Consider the following 12,330-nt stretch of genomic DNA (forward strand, 5'->3'; position numbering starts at 1 on the left):
AACCAGTAAAGACCCTGAATAGCCAAAGCAGCCATGAAAAAGAAAACCAAAGCTGAAGGTATCACAATTCCAGACTTCAAGAGGTAGTACAAATCTGTAATCATCAAGACAGCATGGTACAGGCACAAAAACAGACACATAAATGGAACAGAATAGAGAGTGCAGAAATGAACCCACAAATGTATGGTCAACTAATCTTTGACAAAGCAAGAAAGAATATCCAATGGAATAAAGACAGCCTCCTCAGTAAATGGTGCTGGGAAAACTGGACAGTAACATGCAGAAGAATAAACTTGGACCACTTTCTTACACCATACACAAAAATAAACTCAAAGTGGAGGAAAGATGTAGACATAAGACAGGAAGCTATCAAAATCCTACAGAAGAAAGCAGGCAAAAACCTCTTTGACCTCGGCCACAGCAATTTCTTACTCAGAATGTCTCTGGAGGCAAGGGAAACAAAAGCAAAATTGAACTATTGGGACCTCATCAAGATAAAAGCTTCTGAATATCAAGGGAAACAACCAACAAAACTAAAAGGCAACTGATGGAATTGGAGAAGATATTTCCAAATGACACATCAGATAAAGTGTTAGTATCCAAAAATCTATAAAGAACTTATCAAACTCAACACCCAAAAAAACAAATAATCCAGTGAAGAAATGGGTAAAAGACATGAATAGACACTTCTCCAAAGAAGACATCAAGAAGGCTGATAGACATATGAAAAAATGCTCAACATCAGTCATCTCCAAGGAAATACAAATCAAAACCACAATGAGATACCACCTCACACCTGTAAGAATGGATAAAATTAACAACTCAGGAAACAACAGATGTTGGTGAAGATGTAGAGAAAGAGGAACCCTTTTGCGCTGTTGGTGGGAATGCCACTGATGCAGCCTCTCTGAAAAACAGTATGGAGGTTCCTCAAAAAATTAAAAATAGAACTACTCTACAACCTAACAATTGCAACATAGGTATTTACCCAAAGGATATAGATGTGCTGTTTCAAAAGAGCACATGCAACCCAATGTTTATAGCAGTGCCATCAACAATAGCCAAAGTATGGAAAGAGCCCAAATGTCCATCAACAGATGAATATATAAAGNCAGAACTAGAGTGTATTATGATAAGCAAAATAAGTTAGTCAGAAAAAGACAAATATCATATGACTTCACTCATATGTGGAATTTAAGATACAAAACAGATGAACATATGGGAAGGGAAGCAAAAATAATATAAAAGCAGGAAGGCGGACAAAACATAAGAGACTCTTAAATATAAGGAACAAACTTAGGGTTGCTGGAGGGATTGTGGGTGGGGGCATGGGCTAAATGGGTAAGGGGCATTAAGGAAAACACTTGTTGGGGTGAGCACTGGGTGTAATATGTAGGGGACAAATCACTGGATTTTACACCTAAAATCATTCTGGCACTATATGCTAGCTAATTTGGATATAAATTTAAATTTTTTAAAAATTTATTAAATAAATAAAGTAATGTTCATAAAGATACTTAAAGGACTTAAGAAAACAATGGAAGTCCTCAGTGAGACACTCAACAAAGAGATAGAAAATGTATTTAAAACATCAGGGATGAAAAACTCAATAACTGAAATTAAAAATATATTAGAGGGAATAAATAGTACACCAAATGAAGCAGAATGGGTTAGTGACCTGGAGGAGAAAGAAAAGGAAAGCAATCAAGCTAAACAATAGAAAGAAAAAATAATAATAATAAATGATGATAGATTAAGGGAACTCAGTGATACCATTAAGAATAATAACATTCACTTTTTGGTTATTCCAGAAGGAGAAGACAGAGGGAATGTATTTGAAGAAATAATAGCTGAAAATTTCCTAAATTGGGGGAAGAAAACAGACATTCAGATTCAAAAGCAGAGAAAGCCACCAACAAAATTAACACAAGAAGGTCCACACCAAGACACATAGTAATTACTATGTTTTAATTAAAACAGCAAAAAGTACTGATAAATAGAGAAGTTTAAAAGCAGCATGAGAAAAAAAAAAAAAACACAGTTACATACAAGGGACACACCCTAACGTTATCACTTGATTTTTCAGCAGAAACTTAGCAGGCTAGAAATGAGTGGCATGACATATTCAAAGTGCTGGAAGAAAAAAATCTGCAACCAAGACTACTCCATACAGCAAGGCAATCATTCAGAGTAAAAGGAGAGATAAAGAGCTTCTAAGACAAACACAAGTAAAAGAAAGGAATCTATCACCACTAAACCAGCTTTATAAGAAATATTAAAGGGGGGCAGAGTGCCTGGGTGGCTCAGTCGGTTAAGCATCTGACTTTGGCTCAGCTCAGGATCTCACAGTTCGTGGGTTCGAGCCCCGCGTCAGACTCTGTGCTGACAGAGACTGGAGCCTGTCAGATTCTGTGTCTCTCTCTCTGTCTCTCTGACCCTCCCCTGCTCACATTGTCTCTCTCTCTTTCTCAAAAATAAATAATAAAAAACATTAAAAAAATAAATAAAACCAAAGAAATGTTAAAGGGGACTCTGAGTGGAGAGGAAGGATCATAAGCAGGTATGAGAAAACTAGGAAGCACAAGTGGTAAAAAAAAAAAAAAAAAAAGTGATATCTCTAAAAAATCAGTTAAGGGATTCCCAAAATAAAATTATGTGATGTATGTTACCATATACCTAGAATATGGAAGGGATTAAAAACTTAGTGCTTTTAAAATGGGTTCAAATTTAAGTGACCATCAACTTAATATAGGCTGTCATATGCATGCTATATAGAAACCTAATGGTAACCACAAAGCAAACACTGGTAATAGATATGCAAAAATAAAAAGAAAGGAATCCAAGTAGAGCACTAAAGAAAGCCAGCAAACAGTGATAGAAAAGAGCAAGAGAAGAAAAGGATAGAGAAGAACTCCAAAAACAAACACAAAATAAGTAACAAAATGGCAACAAGTACAATAGTAACTTTGAATGTAAATAGGCTAAATACGCCAATCAAAATCATAGGATGGTGGAATGGATAAGAAACAAGACCCTTTTATACGCTGCCCAGGAAAGACTAACTTCAAACTAAAGACACATGCAGATTGAAAGTGATAGGCTGGAAAAACATTTATCATACAAAAGGAAGTGAAAAGAAAGCCAGGTTAGCAATACTTATTTCAGACAAAACAGTCTTTATTTTAAAGACTGTAACAAGAGACAAAGAAAGATACTACATATTCATAAAGAGAACAGTTAAATAAGATATAACGATTATATATATTTATGGACACAACACAGAAGCACCCTAATATACAAAGCAGCTAATAACAAACATAATAGAAGTAACTGATGGGAGTACAAAAATAGTAGGGGATTTTTTAACACTCCACTGACATCAATGGATAGTTCATCCAAACAGAAATTCAACAAGGAAACAGTGGTTTTAAATGACACATTGGACCAGCTGGATATAACTGATATATTCAGAACTTTCTATCCTAAAACAGTGGACTATACATTCTTTTCAAGTGCACATGGAACATTCTTCAGAATAGATCACATATGAGGCCACAAAACAACTCAGAACAAATTAAAAAAGATCAGGGGCGTCTGGATGGTTCAGTCAGTTAAATGTCTAACTTCTGCTCAGGTCATGATCTCATGGTTTGTGAGTTTGAGCCCCATGTCAGGCTCTGTGCTGACAGCTCAGAGCTTGGAGCCTGATTCAGATTCTGTGTCTCCCTCTCTCTCTGCCCCTCCCCTGCTCGTGCTCTCTTCCTTTCAAAAATAAATAAACATTAAAAATTTTTTTAAAAAGATCAAAATCATATGCATCTTTTCCTACTACAATGGTAGGAAACTACAAATGAACCACAAGAAAAAAATCTGGAAAGAACATAAATACATAGAAGTTAAATAACATGCTACTAAATAGTGAATGGGTCAACCAAGAAATCAGAGAGAAAATCCAAAAACATATGGAGACAAATGAAAGTGAAAACACAGTGGTCCAAAATCTTTGGGATGCAAGAAAAGGTGTCCTAGGATGAAAGTTTATAGCAATACAGGTCTATCTCCAGAAGCAAGAAAAATCTTGTAAAACAACCTAAATCTACACCTAAAGGAACTAGAAAAAGAAAAATAAACACAATCCAAAGACAGCGTTAAGGAAGGAAATAATAAAGATTAGAGTAGAATGAAATAGAAACTAAAAATACAATGGAACAAAACAATGAAACCAGGAGCTAGTTCTCTGAAGAGATCAACAAAATACACCATTACCCAGATTAAAAAAAAAATAAAGGACTCAAATAAACATAATCAGAAATGAAAGAAGAGAAATAACAATCAACATCACAGAAATACAAAGAATTGTAAGAGAATAATATGAAAAATTATATGCCAACAAACTGAACAACCTGGAAGAAATGGATAAATTTCTAGAAACATACAACCTCCCAAATTGAATAAGAAAGAAATAGACCATTTGAGCAGACCAGATTACCAGCAATGAAGTTGAGTTAGTAATCAAAACATTCCCAACAAACAAAACTCTAAGACTAGATGGCTTCACAGATGAGTTCTACTATATATTTAAAGAAGAATTAATATATTTTCTTCTCAAACTGTTCTAAAAAATAGAAGAGAAAGAAGGGAAGCTTCCAAATTCATTCATTATGCCAGCATTACCCTGATACCCAAACCAAATAAAGACACTAGGTGGCTCAGTCAGTTAAGCCTCCAATTTCAGCCCTAGTTGTGATCTCGCAGTTTGTGAGTTTGAGCCCTGCATCAGGCTCTGTGCTGACAGCTCAGAAAATGGAGCCTGCTTTGCATTCTGTGTCTCCCTCTCTCCCTCTGTCCCACTCACATTCTGTCTCTCTCAAAAATAAAAGATACAACATTAAAAAAATTAAAGACACTATAAAAAAAAAGAACTATAGGTTGATATCTCTGATGAACATAGATGCAAAAATCCTCAACAAATATTAGCACACCATATCCAAGAACACATTAAAAAATCATTCACCATGATCAAATGGGATTTATTTTGGGGATGCAAGGGTGGTTCAGTATTTGCAAATCAATCAGTGTGATATATCATATCAACAAGAGAAAGGATAAAAACCCATATGATCATTTCAATAGATAATGAAAAGGCATTTGACTAACTCAAGATCCATTCAGGATAAAAATCCTCAACAAAATAGGTTTAAAGGGAACTTCCACGTAATAGAGGCCATAAATGAAAAACCCGCAAAAAACATCATACTCAATAGTGAAAAACTAAGAGTGTTTCCCCCTAAGGTCAGGAACAAGACAAGGATGCCCATTCTCAACAGTTTTACTCAACATGGTATTGGAAGTCCTAGCCACAGCAATCAGACAATAAAGGAAATTAAAGGCATCCAAATTCGTAAGGAAGAAGTAAAGCTTTCACTATTGCAGATGACATAATACTATATATAGAAAATCCTAAAGACTCCACCAAAAATCTACTAGAACTGATAAATGAATTCGGTAAAGCCACAGGATACAAAATTATTGTGCAGAAATCTGTTGCATTTTTATATCCTAATAATGAAACAACAGAAAAGAGAAATTAAGAAAATAATCCCATTTACAATTGCACCAAAAATAATCAAATACCTAGGAATTACTTAACTAAGGAGGTGAAAGACCTATACTCTGAAAACTATAAAACACTGATGAAAGATGACACAAACAAATGGAAAGATATTCCATACTCATGGATTGGGAAAATCAATATTATTAAAATGTCCATACTACCCAAAGGAATCTACAGATTTAATGCAATCCCATCAAAATATCAAAAGCATTTTTCACAGAGCTAGAACAAATAATCCTAAAATTTGTATCGAACTGCAAAAGACCTGGACAGCCAAAACAATCTTGAAAAAGAACAGGGGGTCCTGGATGGCTCAGTTGGTTAAGCACCCAACTCCTGATTTTAGATCAGGTCATGATTTCTCAGTTAATGAATTCAAGCCCCACGTTGGTCTCCGTGCTATAAGTGCAAAGCCTGCTTGGGGTTCTCTCTCTCCCCCTCTCTCTGCCCCTCCCCAACTCTCTCTCTTTCTCTTTCTCTCTCTCTCTCAAAATAAGTAAACAAACTTAAAAAAGAAAAAGAAGAACAAAACTGGAGGTGTCAAAATACCTGATATCAAACTATACTATAGATCAATGGAACACAACAGAGAACCCAGAAATAAACCCAAAATTATATGTTCAACTAATCTTCAACAAAGAAGGCAAGAATATGCAATGGAGAAAAACATAGACTCTTCAACAAATGGTGTTGGGAAAACTGGACAACTACATTCTGAACAATGAAACTGGACCACTTACAGAAATAAAATAAAACTCAAAATGGATTAAATATCTAAATGTGAGACCTGAAACTATAAAAATCCTAGAAGAGAGCACAGACAGTAATTCCTCTGACATTGGCTATAACAACATTTTTCAAGATATGTCTCCTGAGGCAAGGGAAACAAAAGAAAAAATAAATTATTGGGACTTATATCAAAATAAAAAGCTTCTGCACAGCAAAAGAAACAATCAACAAAATTAAAAGACAATCTACTGAATGGGAGAAGATATTTGCCAATGACATATCAGATAAAGAGTTAGTGCAAAGTATATGAAGAATTGATACAACTCAACACCAAAAATACCAAATAATCCAATTAAAAATGGGCAGAAGACATACAGATGGCCAGAGAAACAGCAAAAGATGATCAACATCATTAGTCATCAGGAAAATGCAAATCAAAACCACAATGGGATATCACCTCACACCTGTCAGAATGGCTAAAATCAAAAATACAAGAAACAACAAATGTGGACAAGGATATAGAGAAAAAGGAACCTTTGTGCATGGTTGTTAGGAATGCAAACTGGTTCAGCCACTGTGGAAAACAGTAGGGAGTTTCCTCAAAAAGTGAAAAATAGAATTATCATATGATCCAATAATTCCATCACTGGGTATTTACTCAAAAAATATGAAAACACTAATTTCAAAGGATATATGCACTCTTATTTTTTTGTAGCATTATTTATAATAGCCAATATATGGAAGCAGCCCAAGTGTCCACTGATGAATGGATGAAGAAGATGTAAGATACATATATATGAATGGAATATTACTCACCCATAAAAAAGAATGAAATCTTTCTATTTGAAACAATATGGATGGATCTAGAGGATATAATGCTAAGCAAAATAAGTCAGAGAAAAATAAATACCATATGATTTTATTCATATGTAGAATTTAAGAAATAAAACAAATGAACACAGAAAAAAGACACAAACAAAGCAAACAAAAAACACTCTTAACTATAGAGAACAAACTGATGGTTCCCAGAGGGGAGGGTGGGCCAATGGGTAAAATAGATAATGGGGATTAAGAGTACAGTTATCATGATGAGCACTGAGTAATGTACAGAATTCTTGAATCACTAAATGATATACCTAAAACTAATATAATACTGTTCATTAATTATACTAGAATTTTTTAAAAGTTAAAAAGTAAAAAGAGAGGAGGAGGAGATTAGGTGATAGACATGACCCAGGGAGAGAGTGGCCATCTGCAAGCCAAGATGATAGGCTGCAGAAGAAACTAGCTCTGTTGATAAACTGACCTCAGGTTTGAAGCCTTCAAAATTATTAGAAAAATAAATTTCAGTTGTTTAAGCTCCCCAGCCCTGTTATGACATCCCCAGCAAACTAATATAGTGTGTGACCTTGGGCAATAGTTATTTAAGTATATATACTCCTTCTAGAAGCTGATTTTATATATTTATGACTCAGGGAATGTTAAACCTACTAAAAATTATGCCAGGGCCCCCGGGTGACTCAGTCAGTTAAGCCACCAATTTCAGCTCAGGTCTTGATCTTGCGTTAATGGATTTGAGCCCCGCATTGGGTTCTGTGATAGAGCCTGCTTTGAATCCTCTGCCTCCTCTCTCTGCCCCCCGCTCCCTGCTCACGCTCTCTCTCTCAAAACTAAATATAAAAAAAAATTTAATTATGCCATGTTTTGTACATACACATATGTAGACACACACATTTTTGTCATGCTTTAAAAACATTCACAACTTACAAAGTCATCCGAATGATTTTGAAACCCTCAAAACATAACATTTATATCAAATATCACCAGACATTTTTTTAAACAGTCACTATCATTTATACAAGTAAATAGACAAATTCAATATTCTATATCATTGGATAGAGTAGCAAATAGGAATACTTTTCCCAATTTTAATTCCATACCACATAGTTAAGGGGGGAAGTGAGGATGCATGAAAACATATAGAATATTCTTTTCTTGGTATAACCTGAGATCAGTTATACGTAGCCCATTGGTCAGCTAAAGCTTATGGATATTTTGAGGTGGGTCCCCTAAAGTTAAGTGCCTGTTTGCATTCAGCCCGGTGGTCACTGCGGGCCCTTTTACCCTACTCAGGTTTCCATTGCTTAAGCCTGCTGCCTAAACCTGCTACGTTAACCATGCGGTAAAACTCCATTATGGTGAATTGCACAATTTTTAGTCAAAATAAAATGCTAGAAAGAAATTCAATATTAGCATTCACATATTGTTCTCATAAAACCTAGAGATGAAACAGCCACGATAGATATACATTGAAGGACAAGAAAAATGAAATTAAAAAGGAAAGAGCCTTTCCCTTCTATCCCAACCCAACTTCTTACAAATCCAGGACACTGCCTGTGGAATAAGTGCTCTGTGAATTCAGATGTATTTTCCTAGGGGAGTTGTTGAAATATGAGAGAAATAAGAAAGCAAAAATGTAGGAATGTTTATTAGTTGAGGTTCTTGACAAAAGAATTCAAGAACTACATAGGGGTGTGACCTTACAGCTATGAAGCAAACAGCACACAAACAAGCTATTTTGACAATGTGTAACAAAGTCCAAGAAAAAACATTTATAAAGTAGCAATTCAGAGTACAGAGGCAGCAGAGGACTGTGGCCCATTAGCAAGGGCAGAGAAATATCTTTGTTACAACATACATGAGAAAACAGTTTTTGTAATAGCTTTCTTATAATTACACATTTAATTATAAATTCTTTCTTACCTGACTGAGGCCTGCCTGGCCTGTCCACTCCCACTGGGTACCACCAGCACCCACCAGTTGGGTGTGAAAAACACCAAGAACATTTGTAGAAAACAGATGAGTGCATATGGCTGTAGGCAGTTCTTTTTTCTCAGAGGAACTAGCTTGTTCTCACAGAAAGGTTTAGAAAAGGAACTAAAGGAACCACTCTTGTTCAAACAAAGCAAAAACATCAGCATTTCCCTTTTGCGTGCACAACTGGAAACAACATGCTTCAGTCTCCTTGATTATAAAAAGCCAGTAAATGAGTAGAATGTCTATAGTTTTCTGCTACCAACTGTGAATGACTTTCATTAGATTTCATAGTTAATGAACTGAGTTACTGCAGATTAGGGAGAGGGAAAGTTATTTTAGTTTCACACACACACAAAAGGCCAAAATTAAACTAACTTGGTCATGGATGGTATTAAAAGGCTTTCAAAAACAAAAAGTCCCCTGATCACTAAACAGAGTTTCACCTATGAAGATAATAGTTTTATAGATAAAACAAAAGCAAAATTTAAGCAACGAGCAGATAAATTTTTATCAAAGACACAACCTGAGTTGCTTCGACCATCAACATTTACCTTTTTGTCCCTCTCCAAATCAGATACTGGGTAATTTCCCCCAAGGCATATTACAAGGCATGCAGTTTTTCAGGAAAAACCACTCTACTAAGTTCAAAATTAGAAAATGTCCTTCCTGATTCCTTTACTTATTTTTCTGACTTGTTTCACTTAATCTCATCACTGACCTTAAGGACAAGTCTGGTATAGTTACTAATGGGCAGGTGTCCTTCATTAGACCCGGCATGCTAGTTACAAGGGAAGCAAGAGAACATTCAGCAAAAGAATATAGGCAATCAGTCCTGAACACGGTTCCTTAGAATCTGCTTCAGGCAAGCTACTGGATGCAAGCAGAAGTCTAAGCTGCCCAAACACTAAAACGCATTAGGTCTCAAAGGGTAGGCTGATGTCCTAATACCCAAGTGTGGAGTAGTCAAAATTGCGATATAGCTCTCTCAGGGCCTGGCTTGCCCCAGTGGTTAGACTTATAATATCTGACAGAGAAGTGGCATCTTCTTCAGGCAATCACCTGAAGAATCACCAATACCTATGAATATTAGATACTCATATATATGGGATTATTATTCCTTTAGACTCAGTTTTATGTATTAGATATTCACATTTATTAGTTTTGTTCATCTCTGTGAAGGTTTTGAAAATGATTGAGTAGCAGGGTGTTCAAGTTTAAAATTTTGGTAGGCAGCTTGAATATGGCTAGTCTATGCCTCTAACTAAGGGCAGATCAATAGGCTTCTAAATTAAATGAAAATAGTGACTTTCCTCTATAAGTGCTAAAGAGTTGGACTAGGACTCAGAAGTCACTAGACTAGGACTCAAAGTCACTAGACTAGCAATAAAGCATTGTCATTGTGGAGGTCACCCCAAAGCTACTAGGTAAGCCTCACTCTCAACACAGCACAATACTTAAAACAGAGAAAGTTCTAATAATACTCTATGATTACTTTTTATTTTTCTCTAAAATGGATGAAAATGCTTCTATTTTATTATTTCAGTGTGTGTGTGTGTGTGTGTGTGTGTGTGTGTGTGTGTGTGTGTGGTAACTGGAGAAAATTGAGCCCAGCAAGGTAACAGAGATTTAATTAGGAGTAATTTCTTCATTCCCAAACTATTCTGCATGATGTCTAAGCAACTAGACACTTTTGTTAAAACCAGTGATTGAGATCAGGGAGGCCAAACAACAAACAATTTTCCAGTTTCAACCAGTCACAGGCTTTTGCTTGAAAAAGCTACCAGCACATCAGATCAATAATCTCATATGCAAAATGGTACAAGTCACAAGGTGCAATTTCAAAATTTCCTCTAAAGACACGCCACTGAGCAGCAAAATTTACAAATTCTCTGCTGCTAAAAGACAAGCAAAATTATATTTTCTTCTATGTGACATCAGACAGAAATCACTGAAACTCAAAATAAGACATTGGGTCTGTGAGGTAACCGGATTATCTTAATTGTTTAAAACAAATGTTCTTCTATTGCAGTACAGAAGCAAAATAGGATTGTTGCAGCTGCATGTTCATTGGCTAATATGCAGCTCCTTGGAGATGTTATGTGAATACGCAATAATTTTAAAATTAGAAAGGTTTACAATCTTTTGCTGGAGAAGAAAAAAGGGACAACATTATCTATGTATCTTCTCTACTGTACCAATTCAGCTCTCAGATACATTTTAAATTTTATTCAAAATTGCTTTTCATAAAATTTCTATGTGTAGCAATTCTATATAATATAACCATAAAATGAATAAAAATTCTAGGTAATAATATACTAATGAGATTTAAAGCTAGAAACAATCAAAACTATTTCCTATTAAACACATGAAACCTTTTGTTAATATCACACTTGTGCTCATTGGAACGCTACACAGGCTATTCTACCAACTTCTCCTATCAATATACAAGTCGCCTCCAGTTTGGTAAACATGATCTTTCCCAGTTACTCTGCAGGAACTAAATGTTCAATCTGTGAAAAGATTTCACAATATTTAAGCAGATGTTTCAACACCTGCTTCTTAGTAAGCAAGCAAAATGCGAGCAAGACCTTCAGAGAGGTGCCCCGTGTGGAATCAGTTTCCATCATGTGACATTGCTTATTCTGTGTTGAGCACTGCATTATGCATGTTGAACGGTAAGCTCATAGGCCTGAAGGAGCTCAAAGGTGAAATGTGCAATGATCACAATAACTGTTTAGGGCAATGACAATGCTGTATTCAAGGCAGACTGCAGGTATGAGCATGACTTGGTAAACAGGAAGCAAAAGATTTTAGTACAGACTAAGCAGACTACACTCAGTGATCAGGATCAAGCACAGTAGAGGAAGGAAAGCTGGCTTCCTTGGAGACAGCCTGAGAGCTCCTTGCCAGTCCCCAAGGAGCTGGTTGATGTAATGGTGCTATAACCTTCAGGTTGCTGACCTGCAGAGAATAGCCCAAGGGGCCCTTGGCAAAGATGATGTTGCTTTCATCTGGTCTCATGTGGAAGCACATTAAGTGTGGAATCAGAACTGAAATGGTTGCCTGCATAGGAACCAGACAAACTGAGTTTTGTTATCAGCTAGGCCCTGTGAGATAGGATAATGATACCTTTCATGGGGCCTTTGGGAAGACTCTGGAAAAGAGCTGTG

The 12,330-nt window shown here is 35.9% G+C and overlaps 1 protein-coding gene across 1 annotated transcript in view; it reads right to left on the minus strand.

Moving 5' to 3' along the window:
• Nucleotides 1-9,203, minus strand: part of SCEL (sciellin) — a 211,663-nt gene extending 202,460 nt beyond the window's left edge. Inside the window, exon 1 of the mRNA XM_077750066.1 lies at nt 9,107-9,203. The gene's annotated coding sequence lies outside the window, so the exon portion shown is untranslated. The remainder of the gene's footprint in view (nt 1-9,106) is intronic.
• Nucleotides 9,204-12,330: the final 3,127 nt, after the last annotated feature.

This window comes from Crocuta crocuta, unplaced genomic scaffold (assembly GCF_008692635.1).
Source record: "Crocuta crocuta isolate KB4526 unplaced genomic scaffold, BGI_CrCroc_1.0 scaffold189, whole genome shotgun sequence".
In the NCBI taxonomy this organism is placed as follows: domain Eukaryota; kingdom Metazoa; phylum Chordata; class Mammalia; order Carnivora; family Hyaenidae; genus Crocuta; species Crocuta crocuta.